The sequence below is a fragment of the Diabrotica virgifera genome, chromosome 2 (genome assembly GCF_917563875.1).
Source record: "Diabrotica virgifera virgifera chromosome 2, PGI_DIABVI_V3a".
Classification (NCBI taxonomy): Eukaryota; Metazoa; Arthropoda; class Insecta; order Coleoptera; family Chrysomelidae; genus Diabrotica; species Diabrotica virgifera.
Window position 1 is genome coordinate 177,282,136 of NC_065444.1, and position 15,079 is coordinate 177,297,214.

Sequence of the window (15,079 nt, forward strand, 5' to 3'; positions counted from 1 at the left end):
TCTGCTATTATTTTTCACGTTATTCGTTTTACATACTCCACCCAGAATTTACAATGATGATCAAATTACTTTATTCTATTTTTCAGATATTCTTCCGATATATCTGAATCTATATCCCTCACTACACCTAGCTTAAACAATTGAAATTTTGAAATGTACGCGCCCAGATTTTTTTGAATAAGGAATTTGGAGGTAACTAAAATATTTTCGATACTATAATTTTTGAATGTGACCCTAACTCGGTGACGTCCGATTGAGTCAATTTTTTTATATACATAATTGTCAATTTCTCGATGTAACGTAAATAGGATTGCACCTATTTTAACAGCGTTTAATAAGTCCTGTAACATTTAAATCTGAGTTTTCAATGACAATGTGAAAAGGTCCTAAATTAGTTTTTTCGTATAAATAAACAGGTTTGGTTTTCCTGGCTGATCTGAATTTACTAAAGTATTTTGTTTTTCATTAATATTGTTGGTAGCATTAATACTACTACTTATCTTATTTTGAAGCCTGGTTGGGTCCAAAATATGGGATCCATTTAAATCTCTTGAATCCCAGCTCATATCCATCGAATTCTTAATATCAGACGGTTCGCCTCCACTAGATGAATCTATAGAGGAGTTTTCAAGTAACGTTAAACTTATGAAAATTTTCAAAATGTAAACGAAATAAGGAAAAGTTTAAAAAAACTAAACAAACTAAATTAGAACAGAATAAATCAAATAATCCGCTCAAAATTAATATTTTTTGAAGATATTTCCAAATTTAAACTAACTTTGAATAATATTTATAAAACATTGTAAATTGTTAATAGGAAATTGCCAATGGCAAAACACATTATTTTAAAGTTTAGAGATTTAGATTACAAGATATACTTAACGATTATTACCTTAACAAAATCGTATTACCTAACCAAAATTACAATCAAATGTTAATCCAAATGTTCTTTTTTAAAAAAAAATATTTTTATCGATACCGATAAAAAAATATCTATCATATTAATTTATATAAATATATACTACTTGTGCTATTTCCATACTTAGGTAAAAAAGTATATTTCAGTAAACAGATACAAGCCAAATTTAATCATTAAAGTACTTATTGACGTCATTTCAGTTTAATTATCTTAAAGAAGACTTTGGCAAAGCTCCTTTTAATCAAGTTTTGAATACTTGGTTTACTTTACGGTGTCTTCTTCTTGCAGTACCGTCTCCTATCGGAGGTTGGCTACAATCACAGCAATCTTAACTTTGTTGGCTGCAGCTCTGAACAACTGTATTGAACTGCACCCGTACCACTCCCTTAAATTTCGCAACCCGGAAATCCTCCTATGTGTATTTGATCTAAACGGTTTATTTGATCTAAACTGGAAAGTTATTACCATATTTTATAATTTTTGTGATATTTCTTAATAGTAAAACGGTTAATAACGCTAAAGTTTTTTTTTATTTAAATAATCGCTTTGAGCAAATCGGCTGTCCCAAGTAGAAACACTGTAAGCGCCAATTCAAAAAATCTTGACCAGAGTAGCAAACGTAAATGACTCAACTTTTCAAATTTCTATTTTGTTTGAAATAAAAGTACACATTAATTTAGTAAAAATACTCTTGTTTTTCAGTAAATATTTTTATGTCTGAATTTTATTTCCTCACTAGGTTTTGAACACATACAGTGTTTATATTTGGGAAGCCTGAAAATATAGTATAAAATTTCCCTCAATTTAAAGATATTAATGCCTGGTTGCACCAACAGATCTTAAGCTCCAGCTTACTAAGCTCTACTTATAGATAGGGCCTCCTTGAATATCACGTACGTTGCACCATAATTTTAGATTCTTACCTTATTTTCAATTATATCTATTATTATATTATGGTATATGGTATTCTTATTGTAATATAATATAATTATATTATATTAATTCTTATGATATTCTCGACTTAAGCTTAAGATCTGTTGGTGCAACCGGGCATTAGTACCACAAATGATACTTTATTCAAGTTCCTTTAACAAATATATAACAAATTACAACAATTTAATGGTGAGTGTCTGGGTCATGTAATTGCTGTCATCCAAGGTTATGGACAAGCTTGTCCACTAGCATCTCTAAGACTGAACCAAGTACGCCAAAACGATCATCCGTTTTCAGATATCAAAGAAATAAGTTTCTCTATTATTTCTGTACAGGTACATATTTATACAAATTATATTAAATTCTCTATATAAGCAAATTATATATGCAGTTTTTAATAAAAAAAATTCGTGTATTGTTATAACTTTGTATATATAATATTTATATTAAGGTTTAGTTTTACAGCTTGTAGTTTTTTTTATTAATTTGGGCTATTATAAAGTTATCTTACTCAAAATTTAGCCGACTTACAATTGAAAAATCGACTAAATTTTGTAATTTTGCAATGTTTTTGCAGCATTTGTGTTTCTAATTATTGGTCAAGGTTTACCAAATATTATTTTGTAGATTTTTTTAAGAACAAAATTAATTTTGTAAAGACTATTTATATTTGATAGTTTACGAATTATAATAACTTAAAAAATTAAATTGTTTATAATAAATTCTCGTCACTTCTGGCGCAAAAGAAAGTTATAAATTCGAATTCAACAGGTCAAAATATTATTTGATTTTTATTCATATTTGATAATTAATGGGTAACACCCAGTTTAATTTTAAAAATATATTTTAAATAGTTAATTCAATAAACTTAAATATTTTATACACGACAAATTTCTACTGCAGTTATCACAATAACCATCAATAACTAACAAACAACTAAAAATTGCCTTGGAGATATCAATGGTCTTGGCGAATGTAAAATGTAAATCATGCGATTCCCACGGTAACTCACTGTAAACCCCAAAAACCAAATAAAACATTGTATATCCCGTATTTACAGTGTTTATACTTGGGGATATGGATATAATGTGTTTTTTAATTGGTGAAGTGAAGATGGAATGTGATATAATGTGTTTCATAGCAATGTTAAATTGTGGTTCTAGTAATTTTTTATTTTTTTCTTCCTTAGTAATTGGTAGATAACAACACCCTAAATCCAAAAATGCAATAAAAGTGATTTTGGAGAAAATGGATATACAGTGTTTCTACTTGGGGCAGCCGAAATAGCCATTAGCGAAAAATTAATAGATTTCATTACGATTAAGTAATGGTCCTATTAAACTTTGTGGCACCAACTAATCTCTTCCAAAAAATTTAGAATAGTGTTAAAGTTACAGTCTGCACCTAAAGCTTTTAGAAGTGTTGCTGGTATCTTGTTGTTATTTCGTTGATTATTATAGACGGGACATGAGAGTTGTAACGACCCTGTTGCGTCGTAACATGACAATTGTTATTTTAACTTAATGCATGCCTAGTGACGGTCTAACGGTTTTAAAGTATAATTCACGTTGATATTTTGACATTTGTTGATTGGGACTTATGGTCTACCGGTTTAGAAGGAGGATCATGCTTGCTTACGTTGTAATGTGTGAATATTTGTTGTTTCTTTTGAGTTGTTGTTCTTCTGGGATGGTGTCTATAGATTTAGGGTCCTGTGTGGGGGGTAGTTTGATAGTGGGATGTATTCCAGCTGTACTACACTATTAAAAGCCTCGGATGGATTTAGTAAGCAGAATAGATTCTACTGATTTCCGAATACTTAGTAGGTTCCTGTTTATCGTGTAACTGTTTCCTGTTTATCGGGTGACTGGTGTACACTACACTTACGATAATTACACGCGGGACAATTATTACAATTATTACAACAATTAGAATCATCATCATCGTCAGTGGCGTTACAGCCCTTTATGAGCCAAAGCCTTCTTCAGAACAATCCACCATTCGCCCCTGTCTCTGGAAACTCTTCTCCATGCTCCAATTCCAATAGATTTTAAATCAGTTTCTATGTTGTCTTGGTACCCAAGTCTCGATCTTTCTTCTTGCTCGTTGTCCTATGGGCCCTCTTCGGTCAAAAACTTTTAAAAACAACAATTAGAATGATTACAATTAATCAACAAAATATTAAAATGTTTACATTTGAAAACGTCTGACATTCGGAGGCTATGTATGACGTGAAGTTCGTCCTTCTCTTTTCTAAACTGGTGTTGACAATGATCATAAATATTTCGTCGATGGGATAACGGTAGCAGCATGACGTCATTGGGTGGTTATATGATAGATAATGGAAGTATGTCTCTCGAACACAGTCTCGTTTTGGAGAAGAAGCCGGAAGCGACTTCTCACCCATCTTTTATTGGATCGTTCAAAAAGATGGTGTCACGGCTTGTCTAAGTTAAGCTTTTTAGGGTTTTTGACATCCCTATACGGGGATAATATATGATCTCTCTCTTCAATCCTGACGACCCCCCGGAGGGAGTGTAGTGGTCGACGTGATGTCGTGCATTGTCCGTCTCCAAAGATCTCTGTCTCTGGTCATTTCTTTTAACTGATGCATAGGTCTTTTGCATATTCCCGTAATTTGGTCGATCCATCTTGTTGGGGATCTTCCTCGTGATCTTCGGCCATCCACCTTTCCTTGTATAATGAGTCTTTCCATGTTTTCTGTGTTTGCTCTCATAACATGTCCAAAATATTTTAATTGTTGGAGATGGACTTTAGTGGAGATTCGTTAAAATAGAATAGAATAGAAATATGCTTTATTGTCACTGAAAATTTTTACAATTTTATGGACAAAGCTCAAAAGAAAACATAATATCAATAACAAATAACAACTACAATTTGCTAAAATTAGATAAATCGTCAATATATGTACAGTACAATATAAGATATAAAATCCAAGACAAAACCAATTTATTGCAAAATTTATATAAATTGCAAATTGAACATACTTACAACAAATCAAATAAAATACATAAGGAACTGAAATGTTTATGCTACTCCGTATGAAACTCAATTTTCTTAGTTATTCATTAAAAAATTCTTCTATTGAATAGTATGGTCTTTTAGATAGATAGGCTTTTGTCATTTTACGAAACTTTGCGAAAGATGTTGCAGATTTAAGTTGTGCCGGGAGATGGTTGTACATTTTTTTTGCGGAATATAATGTAGCTTTACCAACTCAGTGGATGGAATCGGTAAAAAAATGTCAAAGATTGAATTTCTGGTGGAGTAAAGATGATTGGGCCTTGATGGAAAGACATGAAGGTGTTTACGAATTAAACAAACCGTTTCTAGAATATATAAAGATGGAAGTGTTAAAATTCCGTGATCTCTGAAATAACTTCTGCAATGTGTAGATCTTCTGAGGCCAAACATATATCTTATTGCTCTTTTTTGCAATTTAAAAATAACATCAAATTGAGTAGCTGTACTAGAACCCCAAAAAGGAAGACCATATCGAAGATGAGACTCGAACAACGAAAAATAATATGTTATTTTCGAAGATGCCAAATTGAGTTCCCTTGAGACAGATCTTATTGCATAGCAAGCCGAGGCGAGTTTCTTACTTAACGAATCGATATGAAGGGACCATTTGAGGTTGCTGTCTAAAAAAATACCAAGAAATTTTACAGAGTCAACGGTACTGATCTGGCTGTTATTAAGAGGCAAAGGTTGAAGAGCTCCTTTATAGGATAATGCTACTGTTTTATTTACGTTAAAAGAGAGTAAATTAGAGTCAGACCAGGTCTTTATCGTCAGTAGATCCGAAGTTATAGTTTCATGAAGAGATGCAATAGTTGAGTTGCTCCTAGTGATACTGGTATCATCAGCAAAAAGAAAAAATTTCCCATCGATTTTTAAATTAGTGATTTATAAAAGTTATTTATAAAGATAAGAAACAGAAGAGGACCCAATACTGAACCTTGTGGTACTCCACATACAATGTTTTTGAGCCTAGAGTCAGTATCATTTGCTCTAACTAGTTGTTTCCTATTATTCAAGTAGGATTGGAACCAATTTAAAGAAATACCTCGAATTCCATAGAAATTTGGCTAACTTTAAGCTCTCTTAAAATTGAATTATTTGTTCTATGGTCGGTCCAAGGAATTCGTAGAATTCGTCTCCAACAGAACATTTCAGTGGCGTCTATCTTTCTTCTTTCCAATTTCTCAGGGTCCAAGATTCACATCCGTAGCAAGTTTAATAGATTAGGGCGTAGGTTGTCTCATAACTGTAGACCAATCAAAGGCTGGCTTTTTAAAGGCGGGAATACGTCATCCGTACGACAATTTTAAAATTGTCATAAGAGTCAATGCTAATAAAAGGTTCAAAAACTTAAGTTTTGCAATATATTTTGAGATTTTCTTGGGTATAGGTATATTAAGGGTTCTTATATTGGTAATTATATCAATTTTTCCCTTAAAAATCAATAGTCTGCTAACAAAAAACTAGAATTCATTTAACACTTATTATGTGTGTTTTAAATGGAGAAAACAATTTAATTAGCACAAAAATCCAAACAAATAGAAGAAAAAGTTTAAAATCAAAAATACTAATATGTAGGTACTTACTTATTATGTTTTTCGTGGAATGTGCAGCACTTTTATAATTTTTGGTGGTATGCAACAACAAAAGAACGAATAATATAAATAATTTATTATTAGGTTAAAATATAAAAAAGACGTAACATAATATTAATATATTCAGGCACGAGGAAATGTTTGCTACCTATTTTCTTATGTTTAGAGGCGCATTTATCTTGTAACATTTTATTATCCATTATTGTTTGATAATGTTAAGGTATTTGGGAAATGTCCAAAAACATTATTTTGTTTCCATCTGGTTCAGGAATTTTGGAGTTGCTTTTACATATAGCTATGCTACAAATGTTACCACCACTCATCTAAAAAATGTTTTATTATTATAACATACAAAACTACATATTATTATGTGTAATATTATAATTTTTAAACTAACTTTACACGGTTACGAAAACACACTTCACAAGTCATTACTGCCTTTGTATAGGACCCAAATAAGTAATTATAGTAATATTGTCCTTATATGCTTAAAAACTCAACAAATATTAAACAAATAAACGATATTATAAGAAAATTCCACAAAAATATACGGAAATATAACCACAAACAACTGTCAAACTTGACTTTGTCGTACGAGTGACGTAGACATTCCCCTCCCTCTCGCTTCTGCCCACATAGTTATGAGATAACCTAACCCCTATCTATGACCTTGCATCCGTAGGTCAGTATTGGGAATATTAAGCAGTTGATCAACCTCATTTTTACCGCTCTTGAAATTTGACAGTCCTTCCATATTGTGGTCATTTTTGCTGTGGCGACTTTTGCTAGATCACATATACTTTTTATTTCTTCTTGTAGTTACCCTGTGTTTGTGATTAATTAATGATCCCAGATATAAGTATGAGCTCACAACTTCAAACCGATCAATTGTGGTTATGTGTGGATGATTGTTATGTAGTCTATCCACTATCATGATCTTTGCCTTTGATATGTTTAATTGCAGGCCAAATATTTGACTTTCGTTTTCAACCAGTCGTATAAGATCAATCAGCTCTGCTTGACTATTTGCAAGAAGGTCTGTGTCATTTGCGAAACGTAGGTTGTTTATTTTATGACCATTTATTGAGATGCCTTTTTCCCATCCTGCAAGTGCTCTTCTTATAATATGCTCTCCATATATATTGAATAACTGTGGAGACAGTATATATCCCTGTTTGACACCCCGTTCTGGATGAAATTCGTTTGAAAGTGTGTCAAGAACTTTAACTGATCCAGTAGTGTGTTCGTATAGTTCAGTTATAAGCGAAATAAGGTGTTGAGGTACGCTTACTTTTTTTAGTATTCGCCATAAGTGTCTTCACTTGACCCTGTCGAACGCCTTACGATAATCTATAAAGCATATGTACAGTGGAATATTGAATTCCGTAGATTTTTCGATTATTTGTCTTATATTCAACAGGTGTTCTCGAGTACCTCTACCTTTGGTAAATCCAGTTTGCTCTTGTGGAATTTCTCTTTGAAGGAATGTTTTTAGTCACTCATTGTTTATATGTTCTTCTTCTTTTAGTGCCTATTCGTTTCGAATATCGGCGATCATTCTGGCTATAAATATTTAATTAACGGATGCTTTAAATAGATTAGTTGTTGTTGTGGAGAACCATTTCCTCAGGTTCTTTAACCATGATATTCTTCTTCTCCCAATTCGTCGCTTTCCGAATACACTACCTTGAAGGATTACCTTCAGTAATCTGTATTTAGTGCCGTTTCACTTTATGTGTCCGAGATATTCTAACTTTCTTCTTTTAATGGTATACATCACCTCTCTTTCTGTGCCCACTCTTCGTAATACGGTCTCGTTGGTTATCTTGTCCGTCCATGATATCCTTAGGATTTGGCTGTATAGCCACATCTCGAAGGCTTCAAGTTTTTTCTCCATTGCTTCAGTGAGTGTCCAGGATTCAACTCCGTAATACAATATTGAGAAGATATAACATCGTAGGAGATTATATGTATCGTGGCATTATGAAGATATAACATCGTGGCATATATGAAGATATAACCTCGTGATTATATGTAGCATTACTTTACTGGCATGTGATATAAGAGAAATAGTTCTATAATTGTCGTATTTATGGAAGCTGCCTTTTTTATGAATTGTTGTTATTATAGATTTTGTCCAGTCTTCAGGTAATTGTTTAGAATGCCATATTTGGTTACATTATCATTAAAAGGTTCTGAAGAAATGGGGAATTTGGATGATGCATATTTTCTTATGGGGCAGCACGTATAAGTGGATAAACTGGGGTCATTTTGGGGAAGCTGAAGTACTGCCTGTCTTTTCTATTTTTCCATGGAGATAGAAGTATTATAGGGAGGCCCTTGGTGAACAAGGTAATTATTATTATAATATAATATATTAGGGGGTTAATTTTTGGGGCTTCTATGTAGACGGAAAGTAATAATATTTAAACAGTTTTTTATTGTGCCGTTTTACGGGGGGACATCACATATTTGTTAGCTTATTCGACGGACAATCTGTCCTACACTAACTGTAGCAGTTTTTTTATTACATTACTAGATGCCATTTTTTTGGACTTATTAAATTCAGTAAACATTTAAAAAAATGAGCACATGTATTTTTTGCATTTGTTTAAATATGGCATATATTCACTTGTGAATTAATTTTTCTTGGGCAGAAGCTATTGATTTGCATTTCACTTTAAAAAAATGGTAACTAATTTGGTAGTATAAATTGAGTACTACTAAATATGTATATAGTTATTTTCCTAACAAGTGCAGAAAGTCATTCTTTTCCGCACGCGACTGCAGTTTGCCGAACGACGTGAAGCAGTCGAGTGCGGAAAAGAGACTTTCTGCAAGAGTTTGGAACAATATTTTTTCTAAGAGTCTAAAAAATTACCAAATCTTAATCAATTAATTTAATTAATATGAAAATATATACACAAATTAATTCTTTGACAAGGTTGTCAAAACTAAACTTTCAATATAATTAGTTAGCATAACGACGATCTTGGTTTCCATGACGATGATTCCAAACGACTGTTATTGTCTACCGATTTGACTTTCGAATATTATGTCAAAATAATTTTATTTCATCGAATTGTCGCGTTAATTTCATTAAAACAGGAACACAATAAGATATATTTGAAATAAATTTGTAAATAATATCTAAATATAAGTTTATTGCATGTATTATAATTACTTTAAAGCCATATTAACATATCTAAATTAACACGCGTGCGGAAAAGTAAAAACCGCGTGCGGAAAAGTAACACGCGTGCGGAAAAGTGAAACTTTCTAAACTAAAATGCGTGCGCGAAAGTAGACATTTTTGCACGCTCGTAGGAAAAAGTATGTACAGTTTGATGACACAGAGTAATGGGATTTTATTATTGTTTTAAGGGTGCTTGTACCGGGCGAAAGTTCTTGTACCGGACAATAATTTTATACCAGCATTTGGCAGCTTCTTTTATACCAGATGGTAGAAGTTTGCGTACTGGACGCTGGTCTATTTTCTTGTTTCTGATGGAAGGCGGCGAAGAAGGCCTAGTGATGGAGTAACTTCAGCGGCACGACGAGTATCATTTGTGGTTTTAACCTTTAACTACACGCGCTGGCGTATTTTGTACGCCAGATATAAGAATTCTACTGCAAATATATTCAAAAATGTAATTTTTGACCTTGTTTATCTCTCTAACCTATCGGTGGAATGTGCTTTACAATTTGGTTTTAGTTTCGTTTTAATCGGCGTTCTGGGAAGATCGTAATTTACAGTTTATTATTTGTGGTTTCCGGTGATGGACAATATACGCCACGATTATATTAATATAAGTAGTAATATAAGTACATATTTCAATTGTTTTTTAGTCATTATGGTACAAAACATATTTTTCTTTATAAACAATACTTTTTTTCCTGTAAAAAATCACATTTAAAAAAATTTATTATAAGAAATTTTATTTATCATGGAATCCAGTTATTCCATGATTCCAGTTATAAATCCCAATTGGCTTACTGAGAATAAACCCTAAGTATTCCTTGATGCCGAATAAGGTTTATAACAAACCACTAAATGTATTTTTTCAAAAAAAAAAATAAACAAATCCACTGTTTTTAAGTGAATTTTCTTGTGGCGTATAAAGTACGCCACGCGTGTAGTTATGTTATAACTTGATGCGCGGGTAGTTAAAGGTTAATTATATATTTTTTTCAACTACTCATAGTCATAGTTATGACAGTGTAAAGGTATAGGAATTAATGCCCTAAATATTCGTTTCTTTCGCGTCGCTCGCCTTGGTACCAATGCTAACGACCCTGGGTTGATTCATTATTAGTTTTTTACAATAACAGTTAACTTCTTACCTAATATATTTTAGTATTCAGGGGGAGAGATAGTGAATTGACAATTTTTGGGGAGAGGGACGGATTTCACTAGAGCCAATGGCCTAAATATTGTACCTGGGGGGGGGGATATTAGCGGATTTTAGTAGTTTATAAAGAAACCTAGAGCCAAATGGCCTAAATATTGTAACTGAAGGAATATTAGCGGATTTCACGTATTGATGTCTGTCGGAATAAACACCTGTCAATTTCTTTTTGTGTGACAAACAATAAATGTTGTGAGTTCGAGGTTGGTCTTGTTATTTTTTCTCTTGCTAGGTTATGGAATTGAATTGTAATTGGCCTCTGGAGCAATCCAGCTGGCGATGTATAAGATCAAATATATAGTTGTGGAATTCCGGGAATACTAAATTTTATCCACGACCGTCTCCACTTAAGTGAAGCCGTAAAGGTTGAAGACCCGGGACCACCGAAAAACGACGACTATTTTGTAGCAGTTAGGTTATCTAGTGTCAGCGAATTGTCACGTTATATAGTATGTGTTTTATTATTAGTCTCGTCTTTTATCACACCGCGACGACCGAGTATGACCGAGTACTTATTATTGATTGGAATGAGTCTGACGAAGGATAGTTTTACTTTCTTTTAAAAGCTAATTTTTTGGAAACATTTTTTTTTTATTATGGCTTTGGCATAGCCAGTTAGCCAGACTCTTTGTTTTTGTTCTGTATTTCAATAACAATTTTTAATTTAATTATCCAAGCATACTTATAATCTAAATTTAAAGGGTGTTATAATATATTCGTGGATACATTTTTTCAATTTTGTGTCACATGTTTACAATTTTTAATTTTATTTACCAAGAATATTTAAAATCTAAATTTACGGGACGTTACACATTCGTAAAGACATTTTAACATCTGCCTATGTTTCGGAAAAATAATTTCATTTAAATTGACAGGTAAAGGACAATTTAGATACTTTAACGTTAACGATTAACGTTAACTTTTCATTCATTATTTTAATAATTTGTCTGTAGTGTCCACACTCCAATATGAAGTGCTGTAGATCTCCAATTTTACCACAGGCGCAATATGGGTTATCATTGATACCTACCTATGCTGTGTTTGTATGCTGGGGTTTGTGCTTGATTTGATCTGATTCTGTTTATTGTGTTTAAAAATAACCTATTTGACTCACGTTTAAACTATCTCTCATTGGGAATTATTAGTTGGCAATTTCAAAAATTTTTCCCGTTGTACTTTGGTTGTATAAACGTTGCCAATTTTATTCGCAATGGTTTTTACTGATATTTTCTATATCGGTTACTGGTAGAAGTATGCTGTTTATGTTATGTTTGGTTAAAGCTACAGATTTAGCTAATTTGTCGACTTCTTCGTTTCCAACTATTCCAGAATGTCCTTTAACCCAACAAATATTAATTGAACTGCCAGAGGAAATAATATCATAATATAGACTCTTAATTTCTATCTCAATGTAGTGTTGAGATCTTATTTATTTATATGTGATGATATTCTTATATGTAATTTAATTTAATTAATGCATTAATGATAATCTAATTAATCAACCAGATCACATATCAATATGTTTTCAATCTCAGGGCGAATTATAAAATTACTTACTTACTTTCGTGACTTCTAAGTATTTCTCAGTGGTTCCTAATCGGGATAGAAAAAAAAATAAAATAATACACACATATGGGTTACAATTATAAATCAAAATTTTGTTTATTTTATATAAATGGCAATTACTGCTTAATATTTGTTAGATCTTATATTTATTTAATACAAACATTTAAAAATGGGAATCTTATTTCCTTTTGGTTTCCAATTTAAAACTTTTATTAATAATGAAACTATTAGGATGTATTAGCAACAAATTGATTTAAGTTTGATGAAAATCTTCTGATATTAGCGATTATGTTCTTCAATTTTTAATGTGGTATTTAATACAAAAACCCATACATTCATGTCTTGACAAATGAGACTGACCTTTATCTGGTGAACTGCGAATGTCCTCACACAAAAACCCGTTTCCTCCTACCCTTGGTTGCGATGAAAAACTCGTCCTGTCTCCAGTAATGTTCTCCTTTGAAAACTACCTCGTATCGCTCACGTTCCTGCTTTTCTCGTGATGCTGTGTTCTACCTTTTTCGAACCACTTCAATCAGCCACCGGGACACTCTTTGCTCAAGGAGATTCTTTTCTCTCGACTCGGCCTACCTCTCGTTCCGATGGGTACTCAACACTCACGGAACTATACCGGCGTTTTCACTCTTCGTACACTACCGTCCACCACTGGACTTCGCCTCTCCACAGCTCAAAACATTCTGATCTCTCATCCTCATTCATTTCCCTACTTTCTCAATATCCCTTCCAGATTCAAAAATCAACATTCCACCACAAATTTTAATTCGCCGTATTCCTCAATACCAACTTTTAATCTTTCTAAATATGTTTAATGGATTTCAAGAAAAAATAATCATTTCCCAATTTAAACTTACTTTCTACTTTTTACAAAACTTAATGACCTATTATCAATTTCACTGCGTCTTATTTAGCGTAGGCTAATGATCGAATCTTCCGCGAACACTATAATGGGCCGCGTCACTCAACTTGTTTATCTTAGGCGCATTGTTACCGAGTTTCGTACACTTCTTCGAATCACTTTCTTAAAAACTAAATATAATAATTTGTTGTATACAGGTTGCTCTAAATTTACATGCTCGTGGTTGAGGAAATTGAAGATCTTTTATATTAATTTGAATTTTGCTTCTAATTATAAATTTTAATTCTCCTATCAAATAGGAATATAACAAATCCCCGCCTTGTATTCGATAAAATTTATCTGCATTTTTAAATAAATTTTCTCGAGGCAAAACCAACTCCCTGTATATTTCCTTACTTTAATCTCTTGTCGATACTTTTATGGAATCGGGTAAGTCTTTGATCGAAAGTTTCCCAAGTTTTTCACCTCAAATGAATGTTCGTAGTTTCTAGTTCGTATGAAATTTTCGTAGTTTCTTAACATCAACCGCAATTCTTTTTCTTTTCCTTCTCCACATATCAATTTTCTGTCTTTTTCCTCAGACTCTTCACATATGTTTACCGTGCATTCTGCATCCTCGTTTGCATATACCTCCTCTTCAAATACCACTGTTTCAATCATATTCTTTTCACTTTCATTTGTTAGCTTTATTTCTTCTTCTCCTGAGCTCGTCTCTTCTTTTGAGGAATCCCAGGTTTCTTTTGCTTTTGATACTCTCAATTTTTCTTCTTCTGGGCTCAACTCTTCTTTGGAGGAGCCATAGGTTTCATTTTCTTTTATCTTTTTCTGACTTTTTCTCCCTTTTCTTCTTTGTCCTTGCGATTCGTCCATATTTTGTTTCTCCTGTTCCTTGTCCTGTTCTTTTTCTTTTTCTTCTGTTAGTTTCCTCGTATTATTTTTAAAATCTATCACTACATGTTTTTCTGCCAATTCGTCAACTCCTACTATCATGTCATGTGACATATTTGGCATTATTACACATTGTAGTGCATAGATATTCTTACCCAGTCGTACCATTACTCGTATGCCTTCATTTATAGTTGCCAATGTCCGTTTGTTTGCGCCCACTAAATTTACCCTAGGTATTTTGTAAATTAAATTTGTTAAGTTAACTTCTTCTATTAGTTTTCTGTTAACCAATGTCATTTCCGATCCAGTATCTATCATAATTTTAATTGGTTTCTCGTTGATAAATCCATCCACAAATTTTAAATTAACTCCATTTTTCTTTTCGTTGTTTCCTGCCAATTTAATAAACTCCTTGGGGTGACAAAAGATTCCTGTTTGTTTTTTTGTTTTTAGTGAGCGCCGTCGTGAAAAAACCGCCGGTTGCTCATCGTTGTTTATATTTTCGTCATAATTTCTCTCTCCGTGATATTCTTCTGTCTGGGTATTATTTACCTCTCTTCTATTTTCTCTTGGTCTGTCGGATCTGTTTCGGTTTTCTCGATATCCCTGTTCATTTTGTCTACCATTATTTCTGTTTTCTTGATTTGAGCGTGTGATGTTTCTATTCTGGTATTCTCGATTTCTGTCCTCATTCCATTGCCTATTTCTTTGTTCATAATTTCCTCTTCCGTTGTCTCTATTTTCGTTTTCCCTTCTGGGATTAAAATCTCGTCTTGTATAGTCTCTCCTACTTTGATTTCTCTCTCTGTAATCCTGTGTCTCTCGGGGCCTGTAATCTTCTCGCGAC

At 32.6% G+C, this 15,079-nt stretch overlaps 1 long non-coding RNA gene across 1 annotated transcript; it reads right to left on the reverse strand.

Moving 5' to 3' along the window:
• Positions 1 to 6,733: 6,733 nt before the first annotated feature.
• On the reverse strand, positions 6,734 to 8,859 carry LOC126880309 (uncharacterized). Its single transcript, XR_007696553.1, has 2 exons — positions 6,890 to 8,859; positions 6,734 to 6,815 (listed from the first exon to the last, which is right to left on the reverse strand). It is a non-coding gene; the product is annotated as an uncharacterized LOC126880309 (long non-coding RNA).
• Positions 8,860 to 15,079: the final 6,220 nt, after the last annotated feature.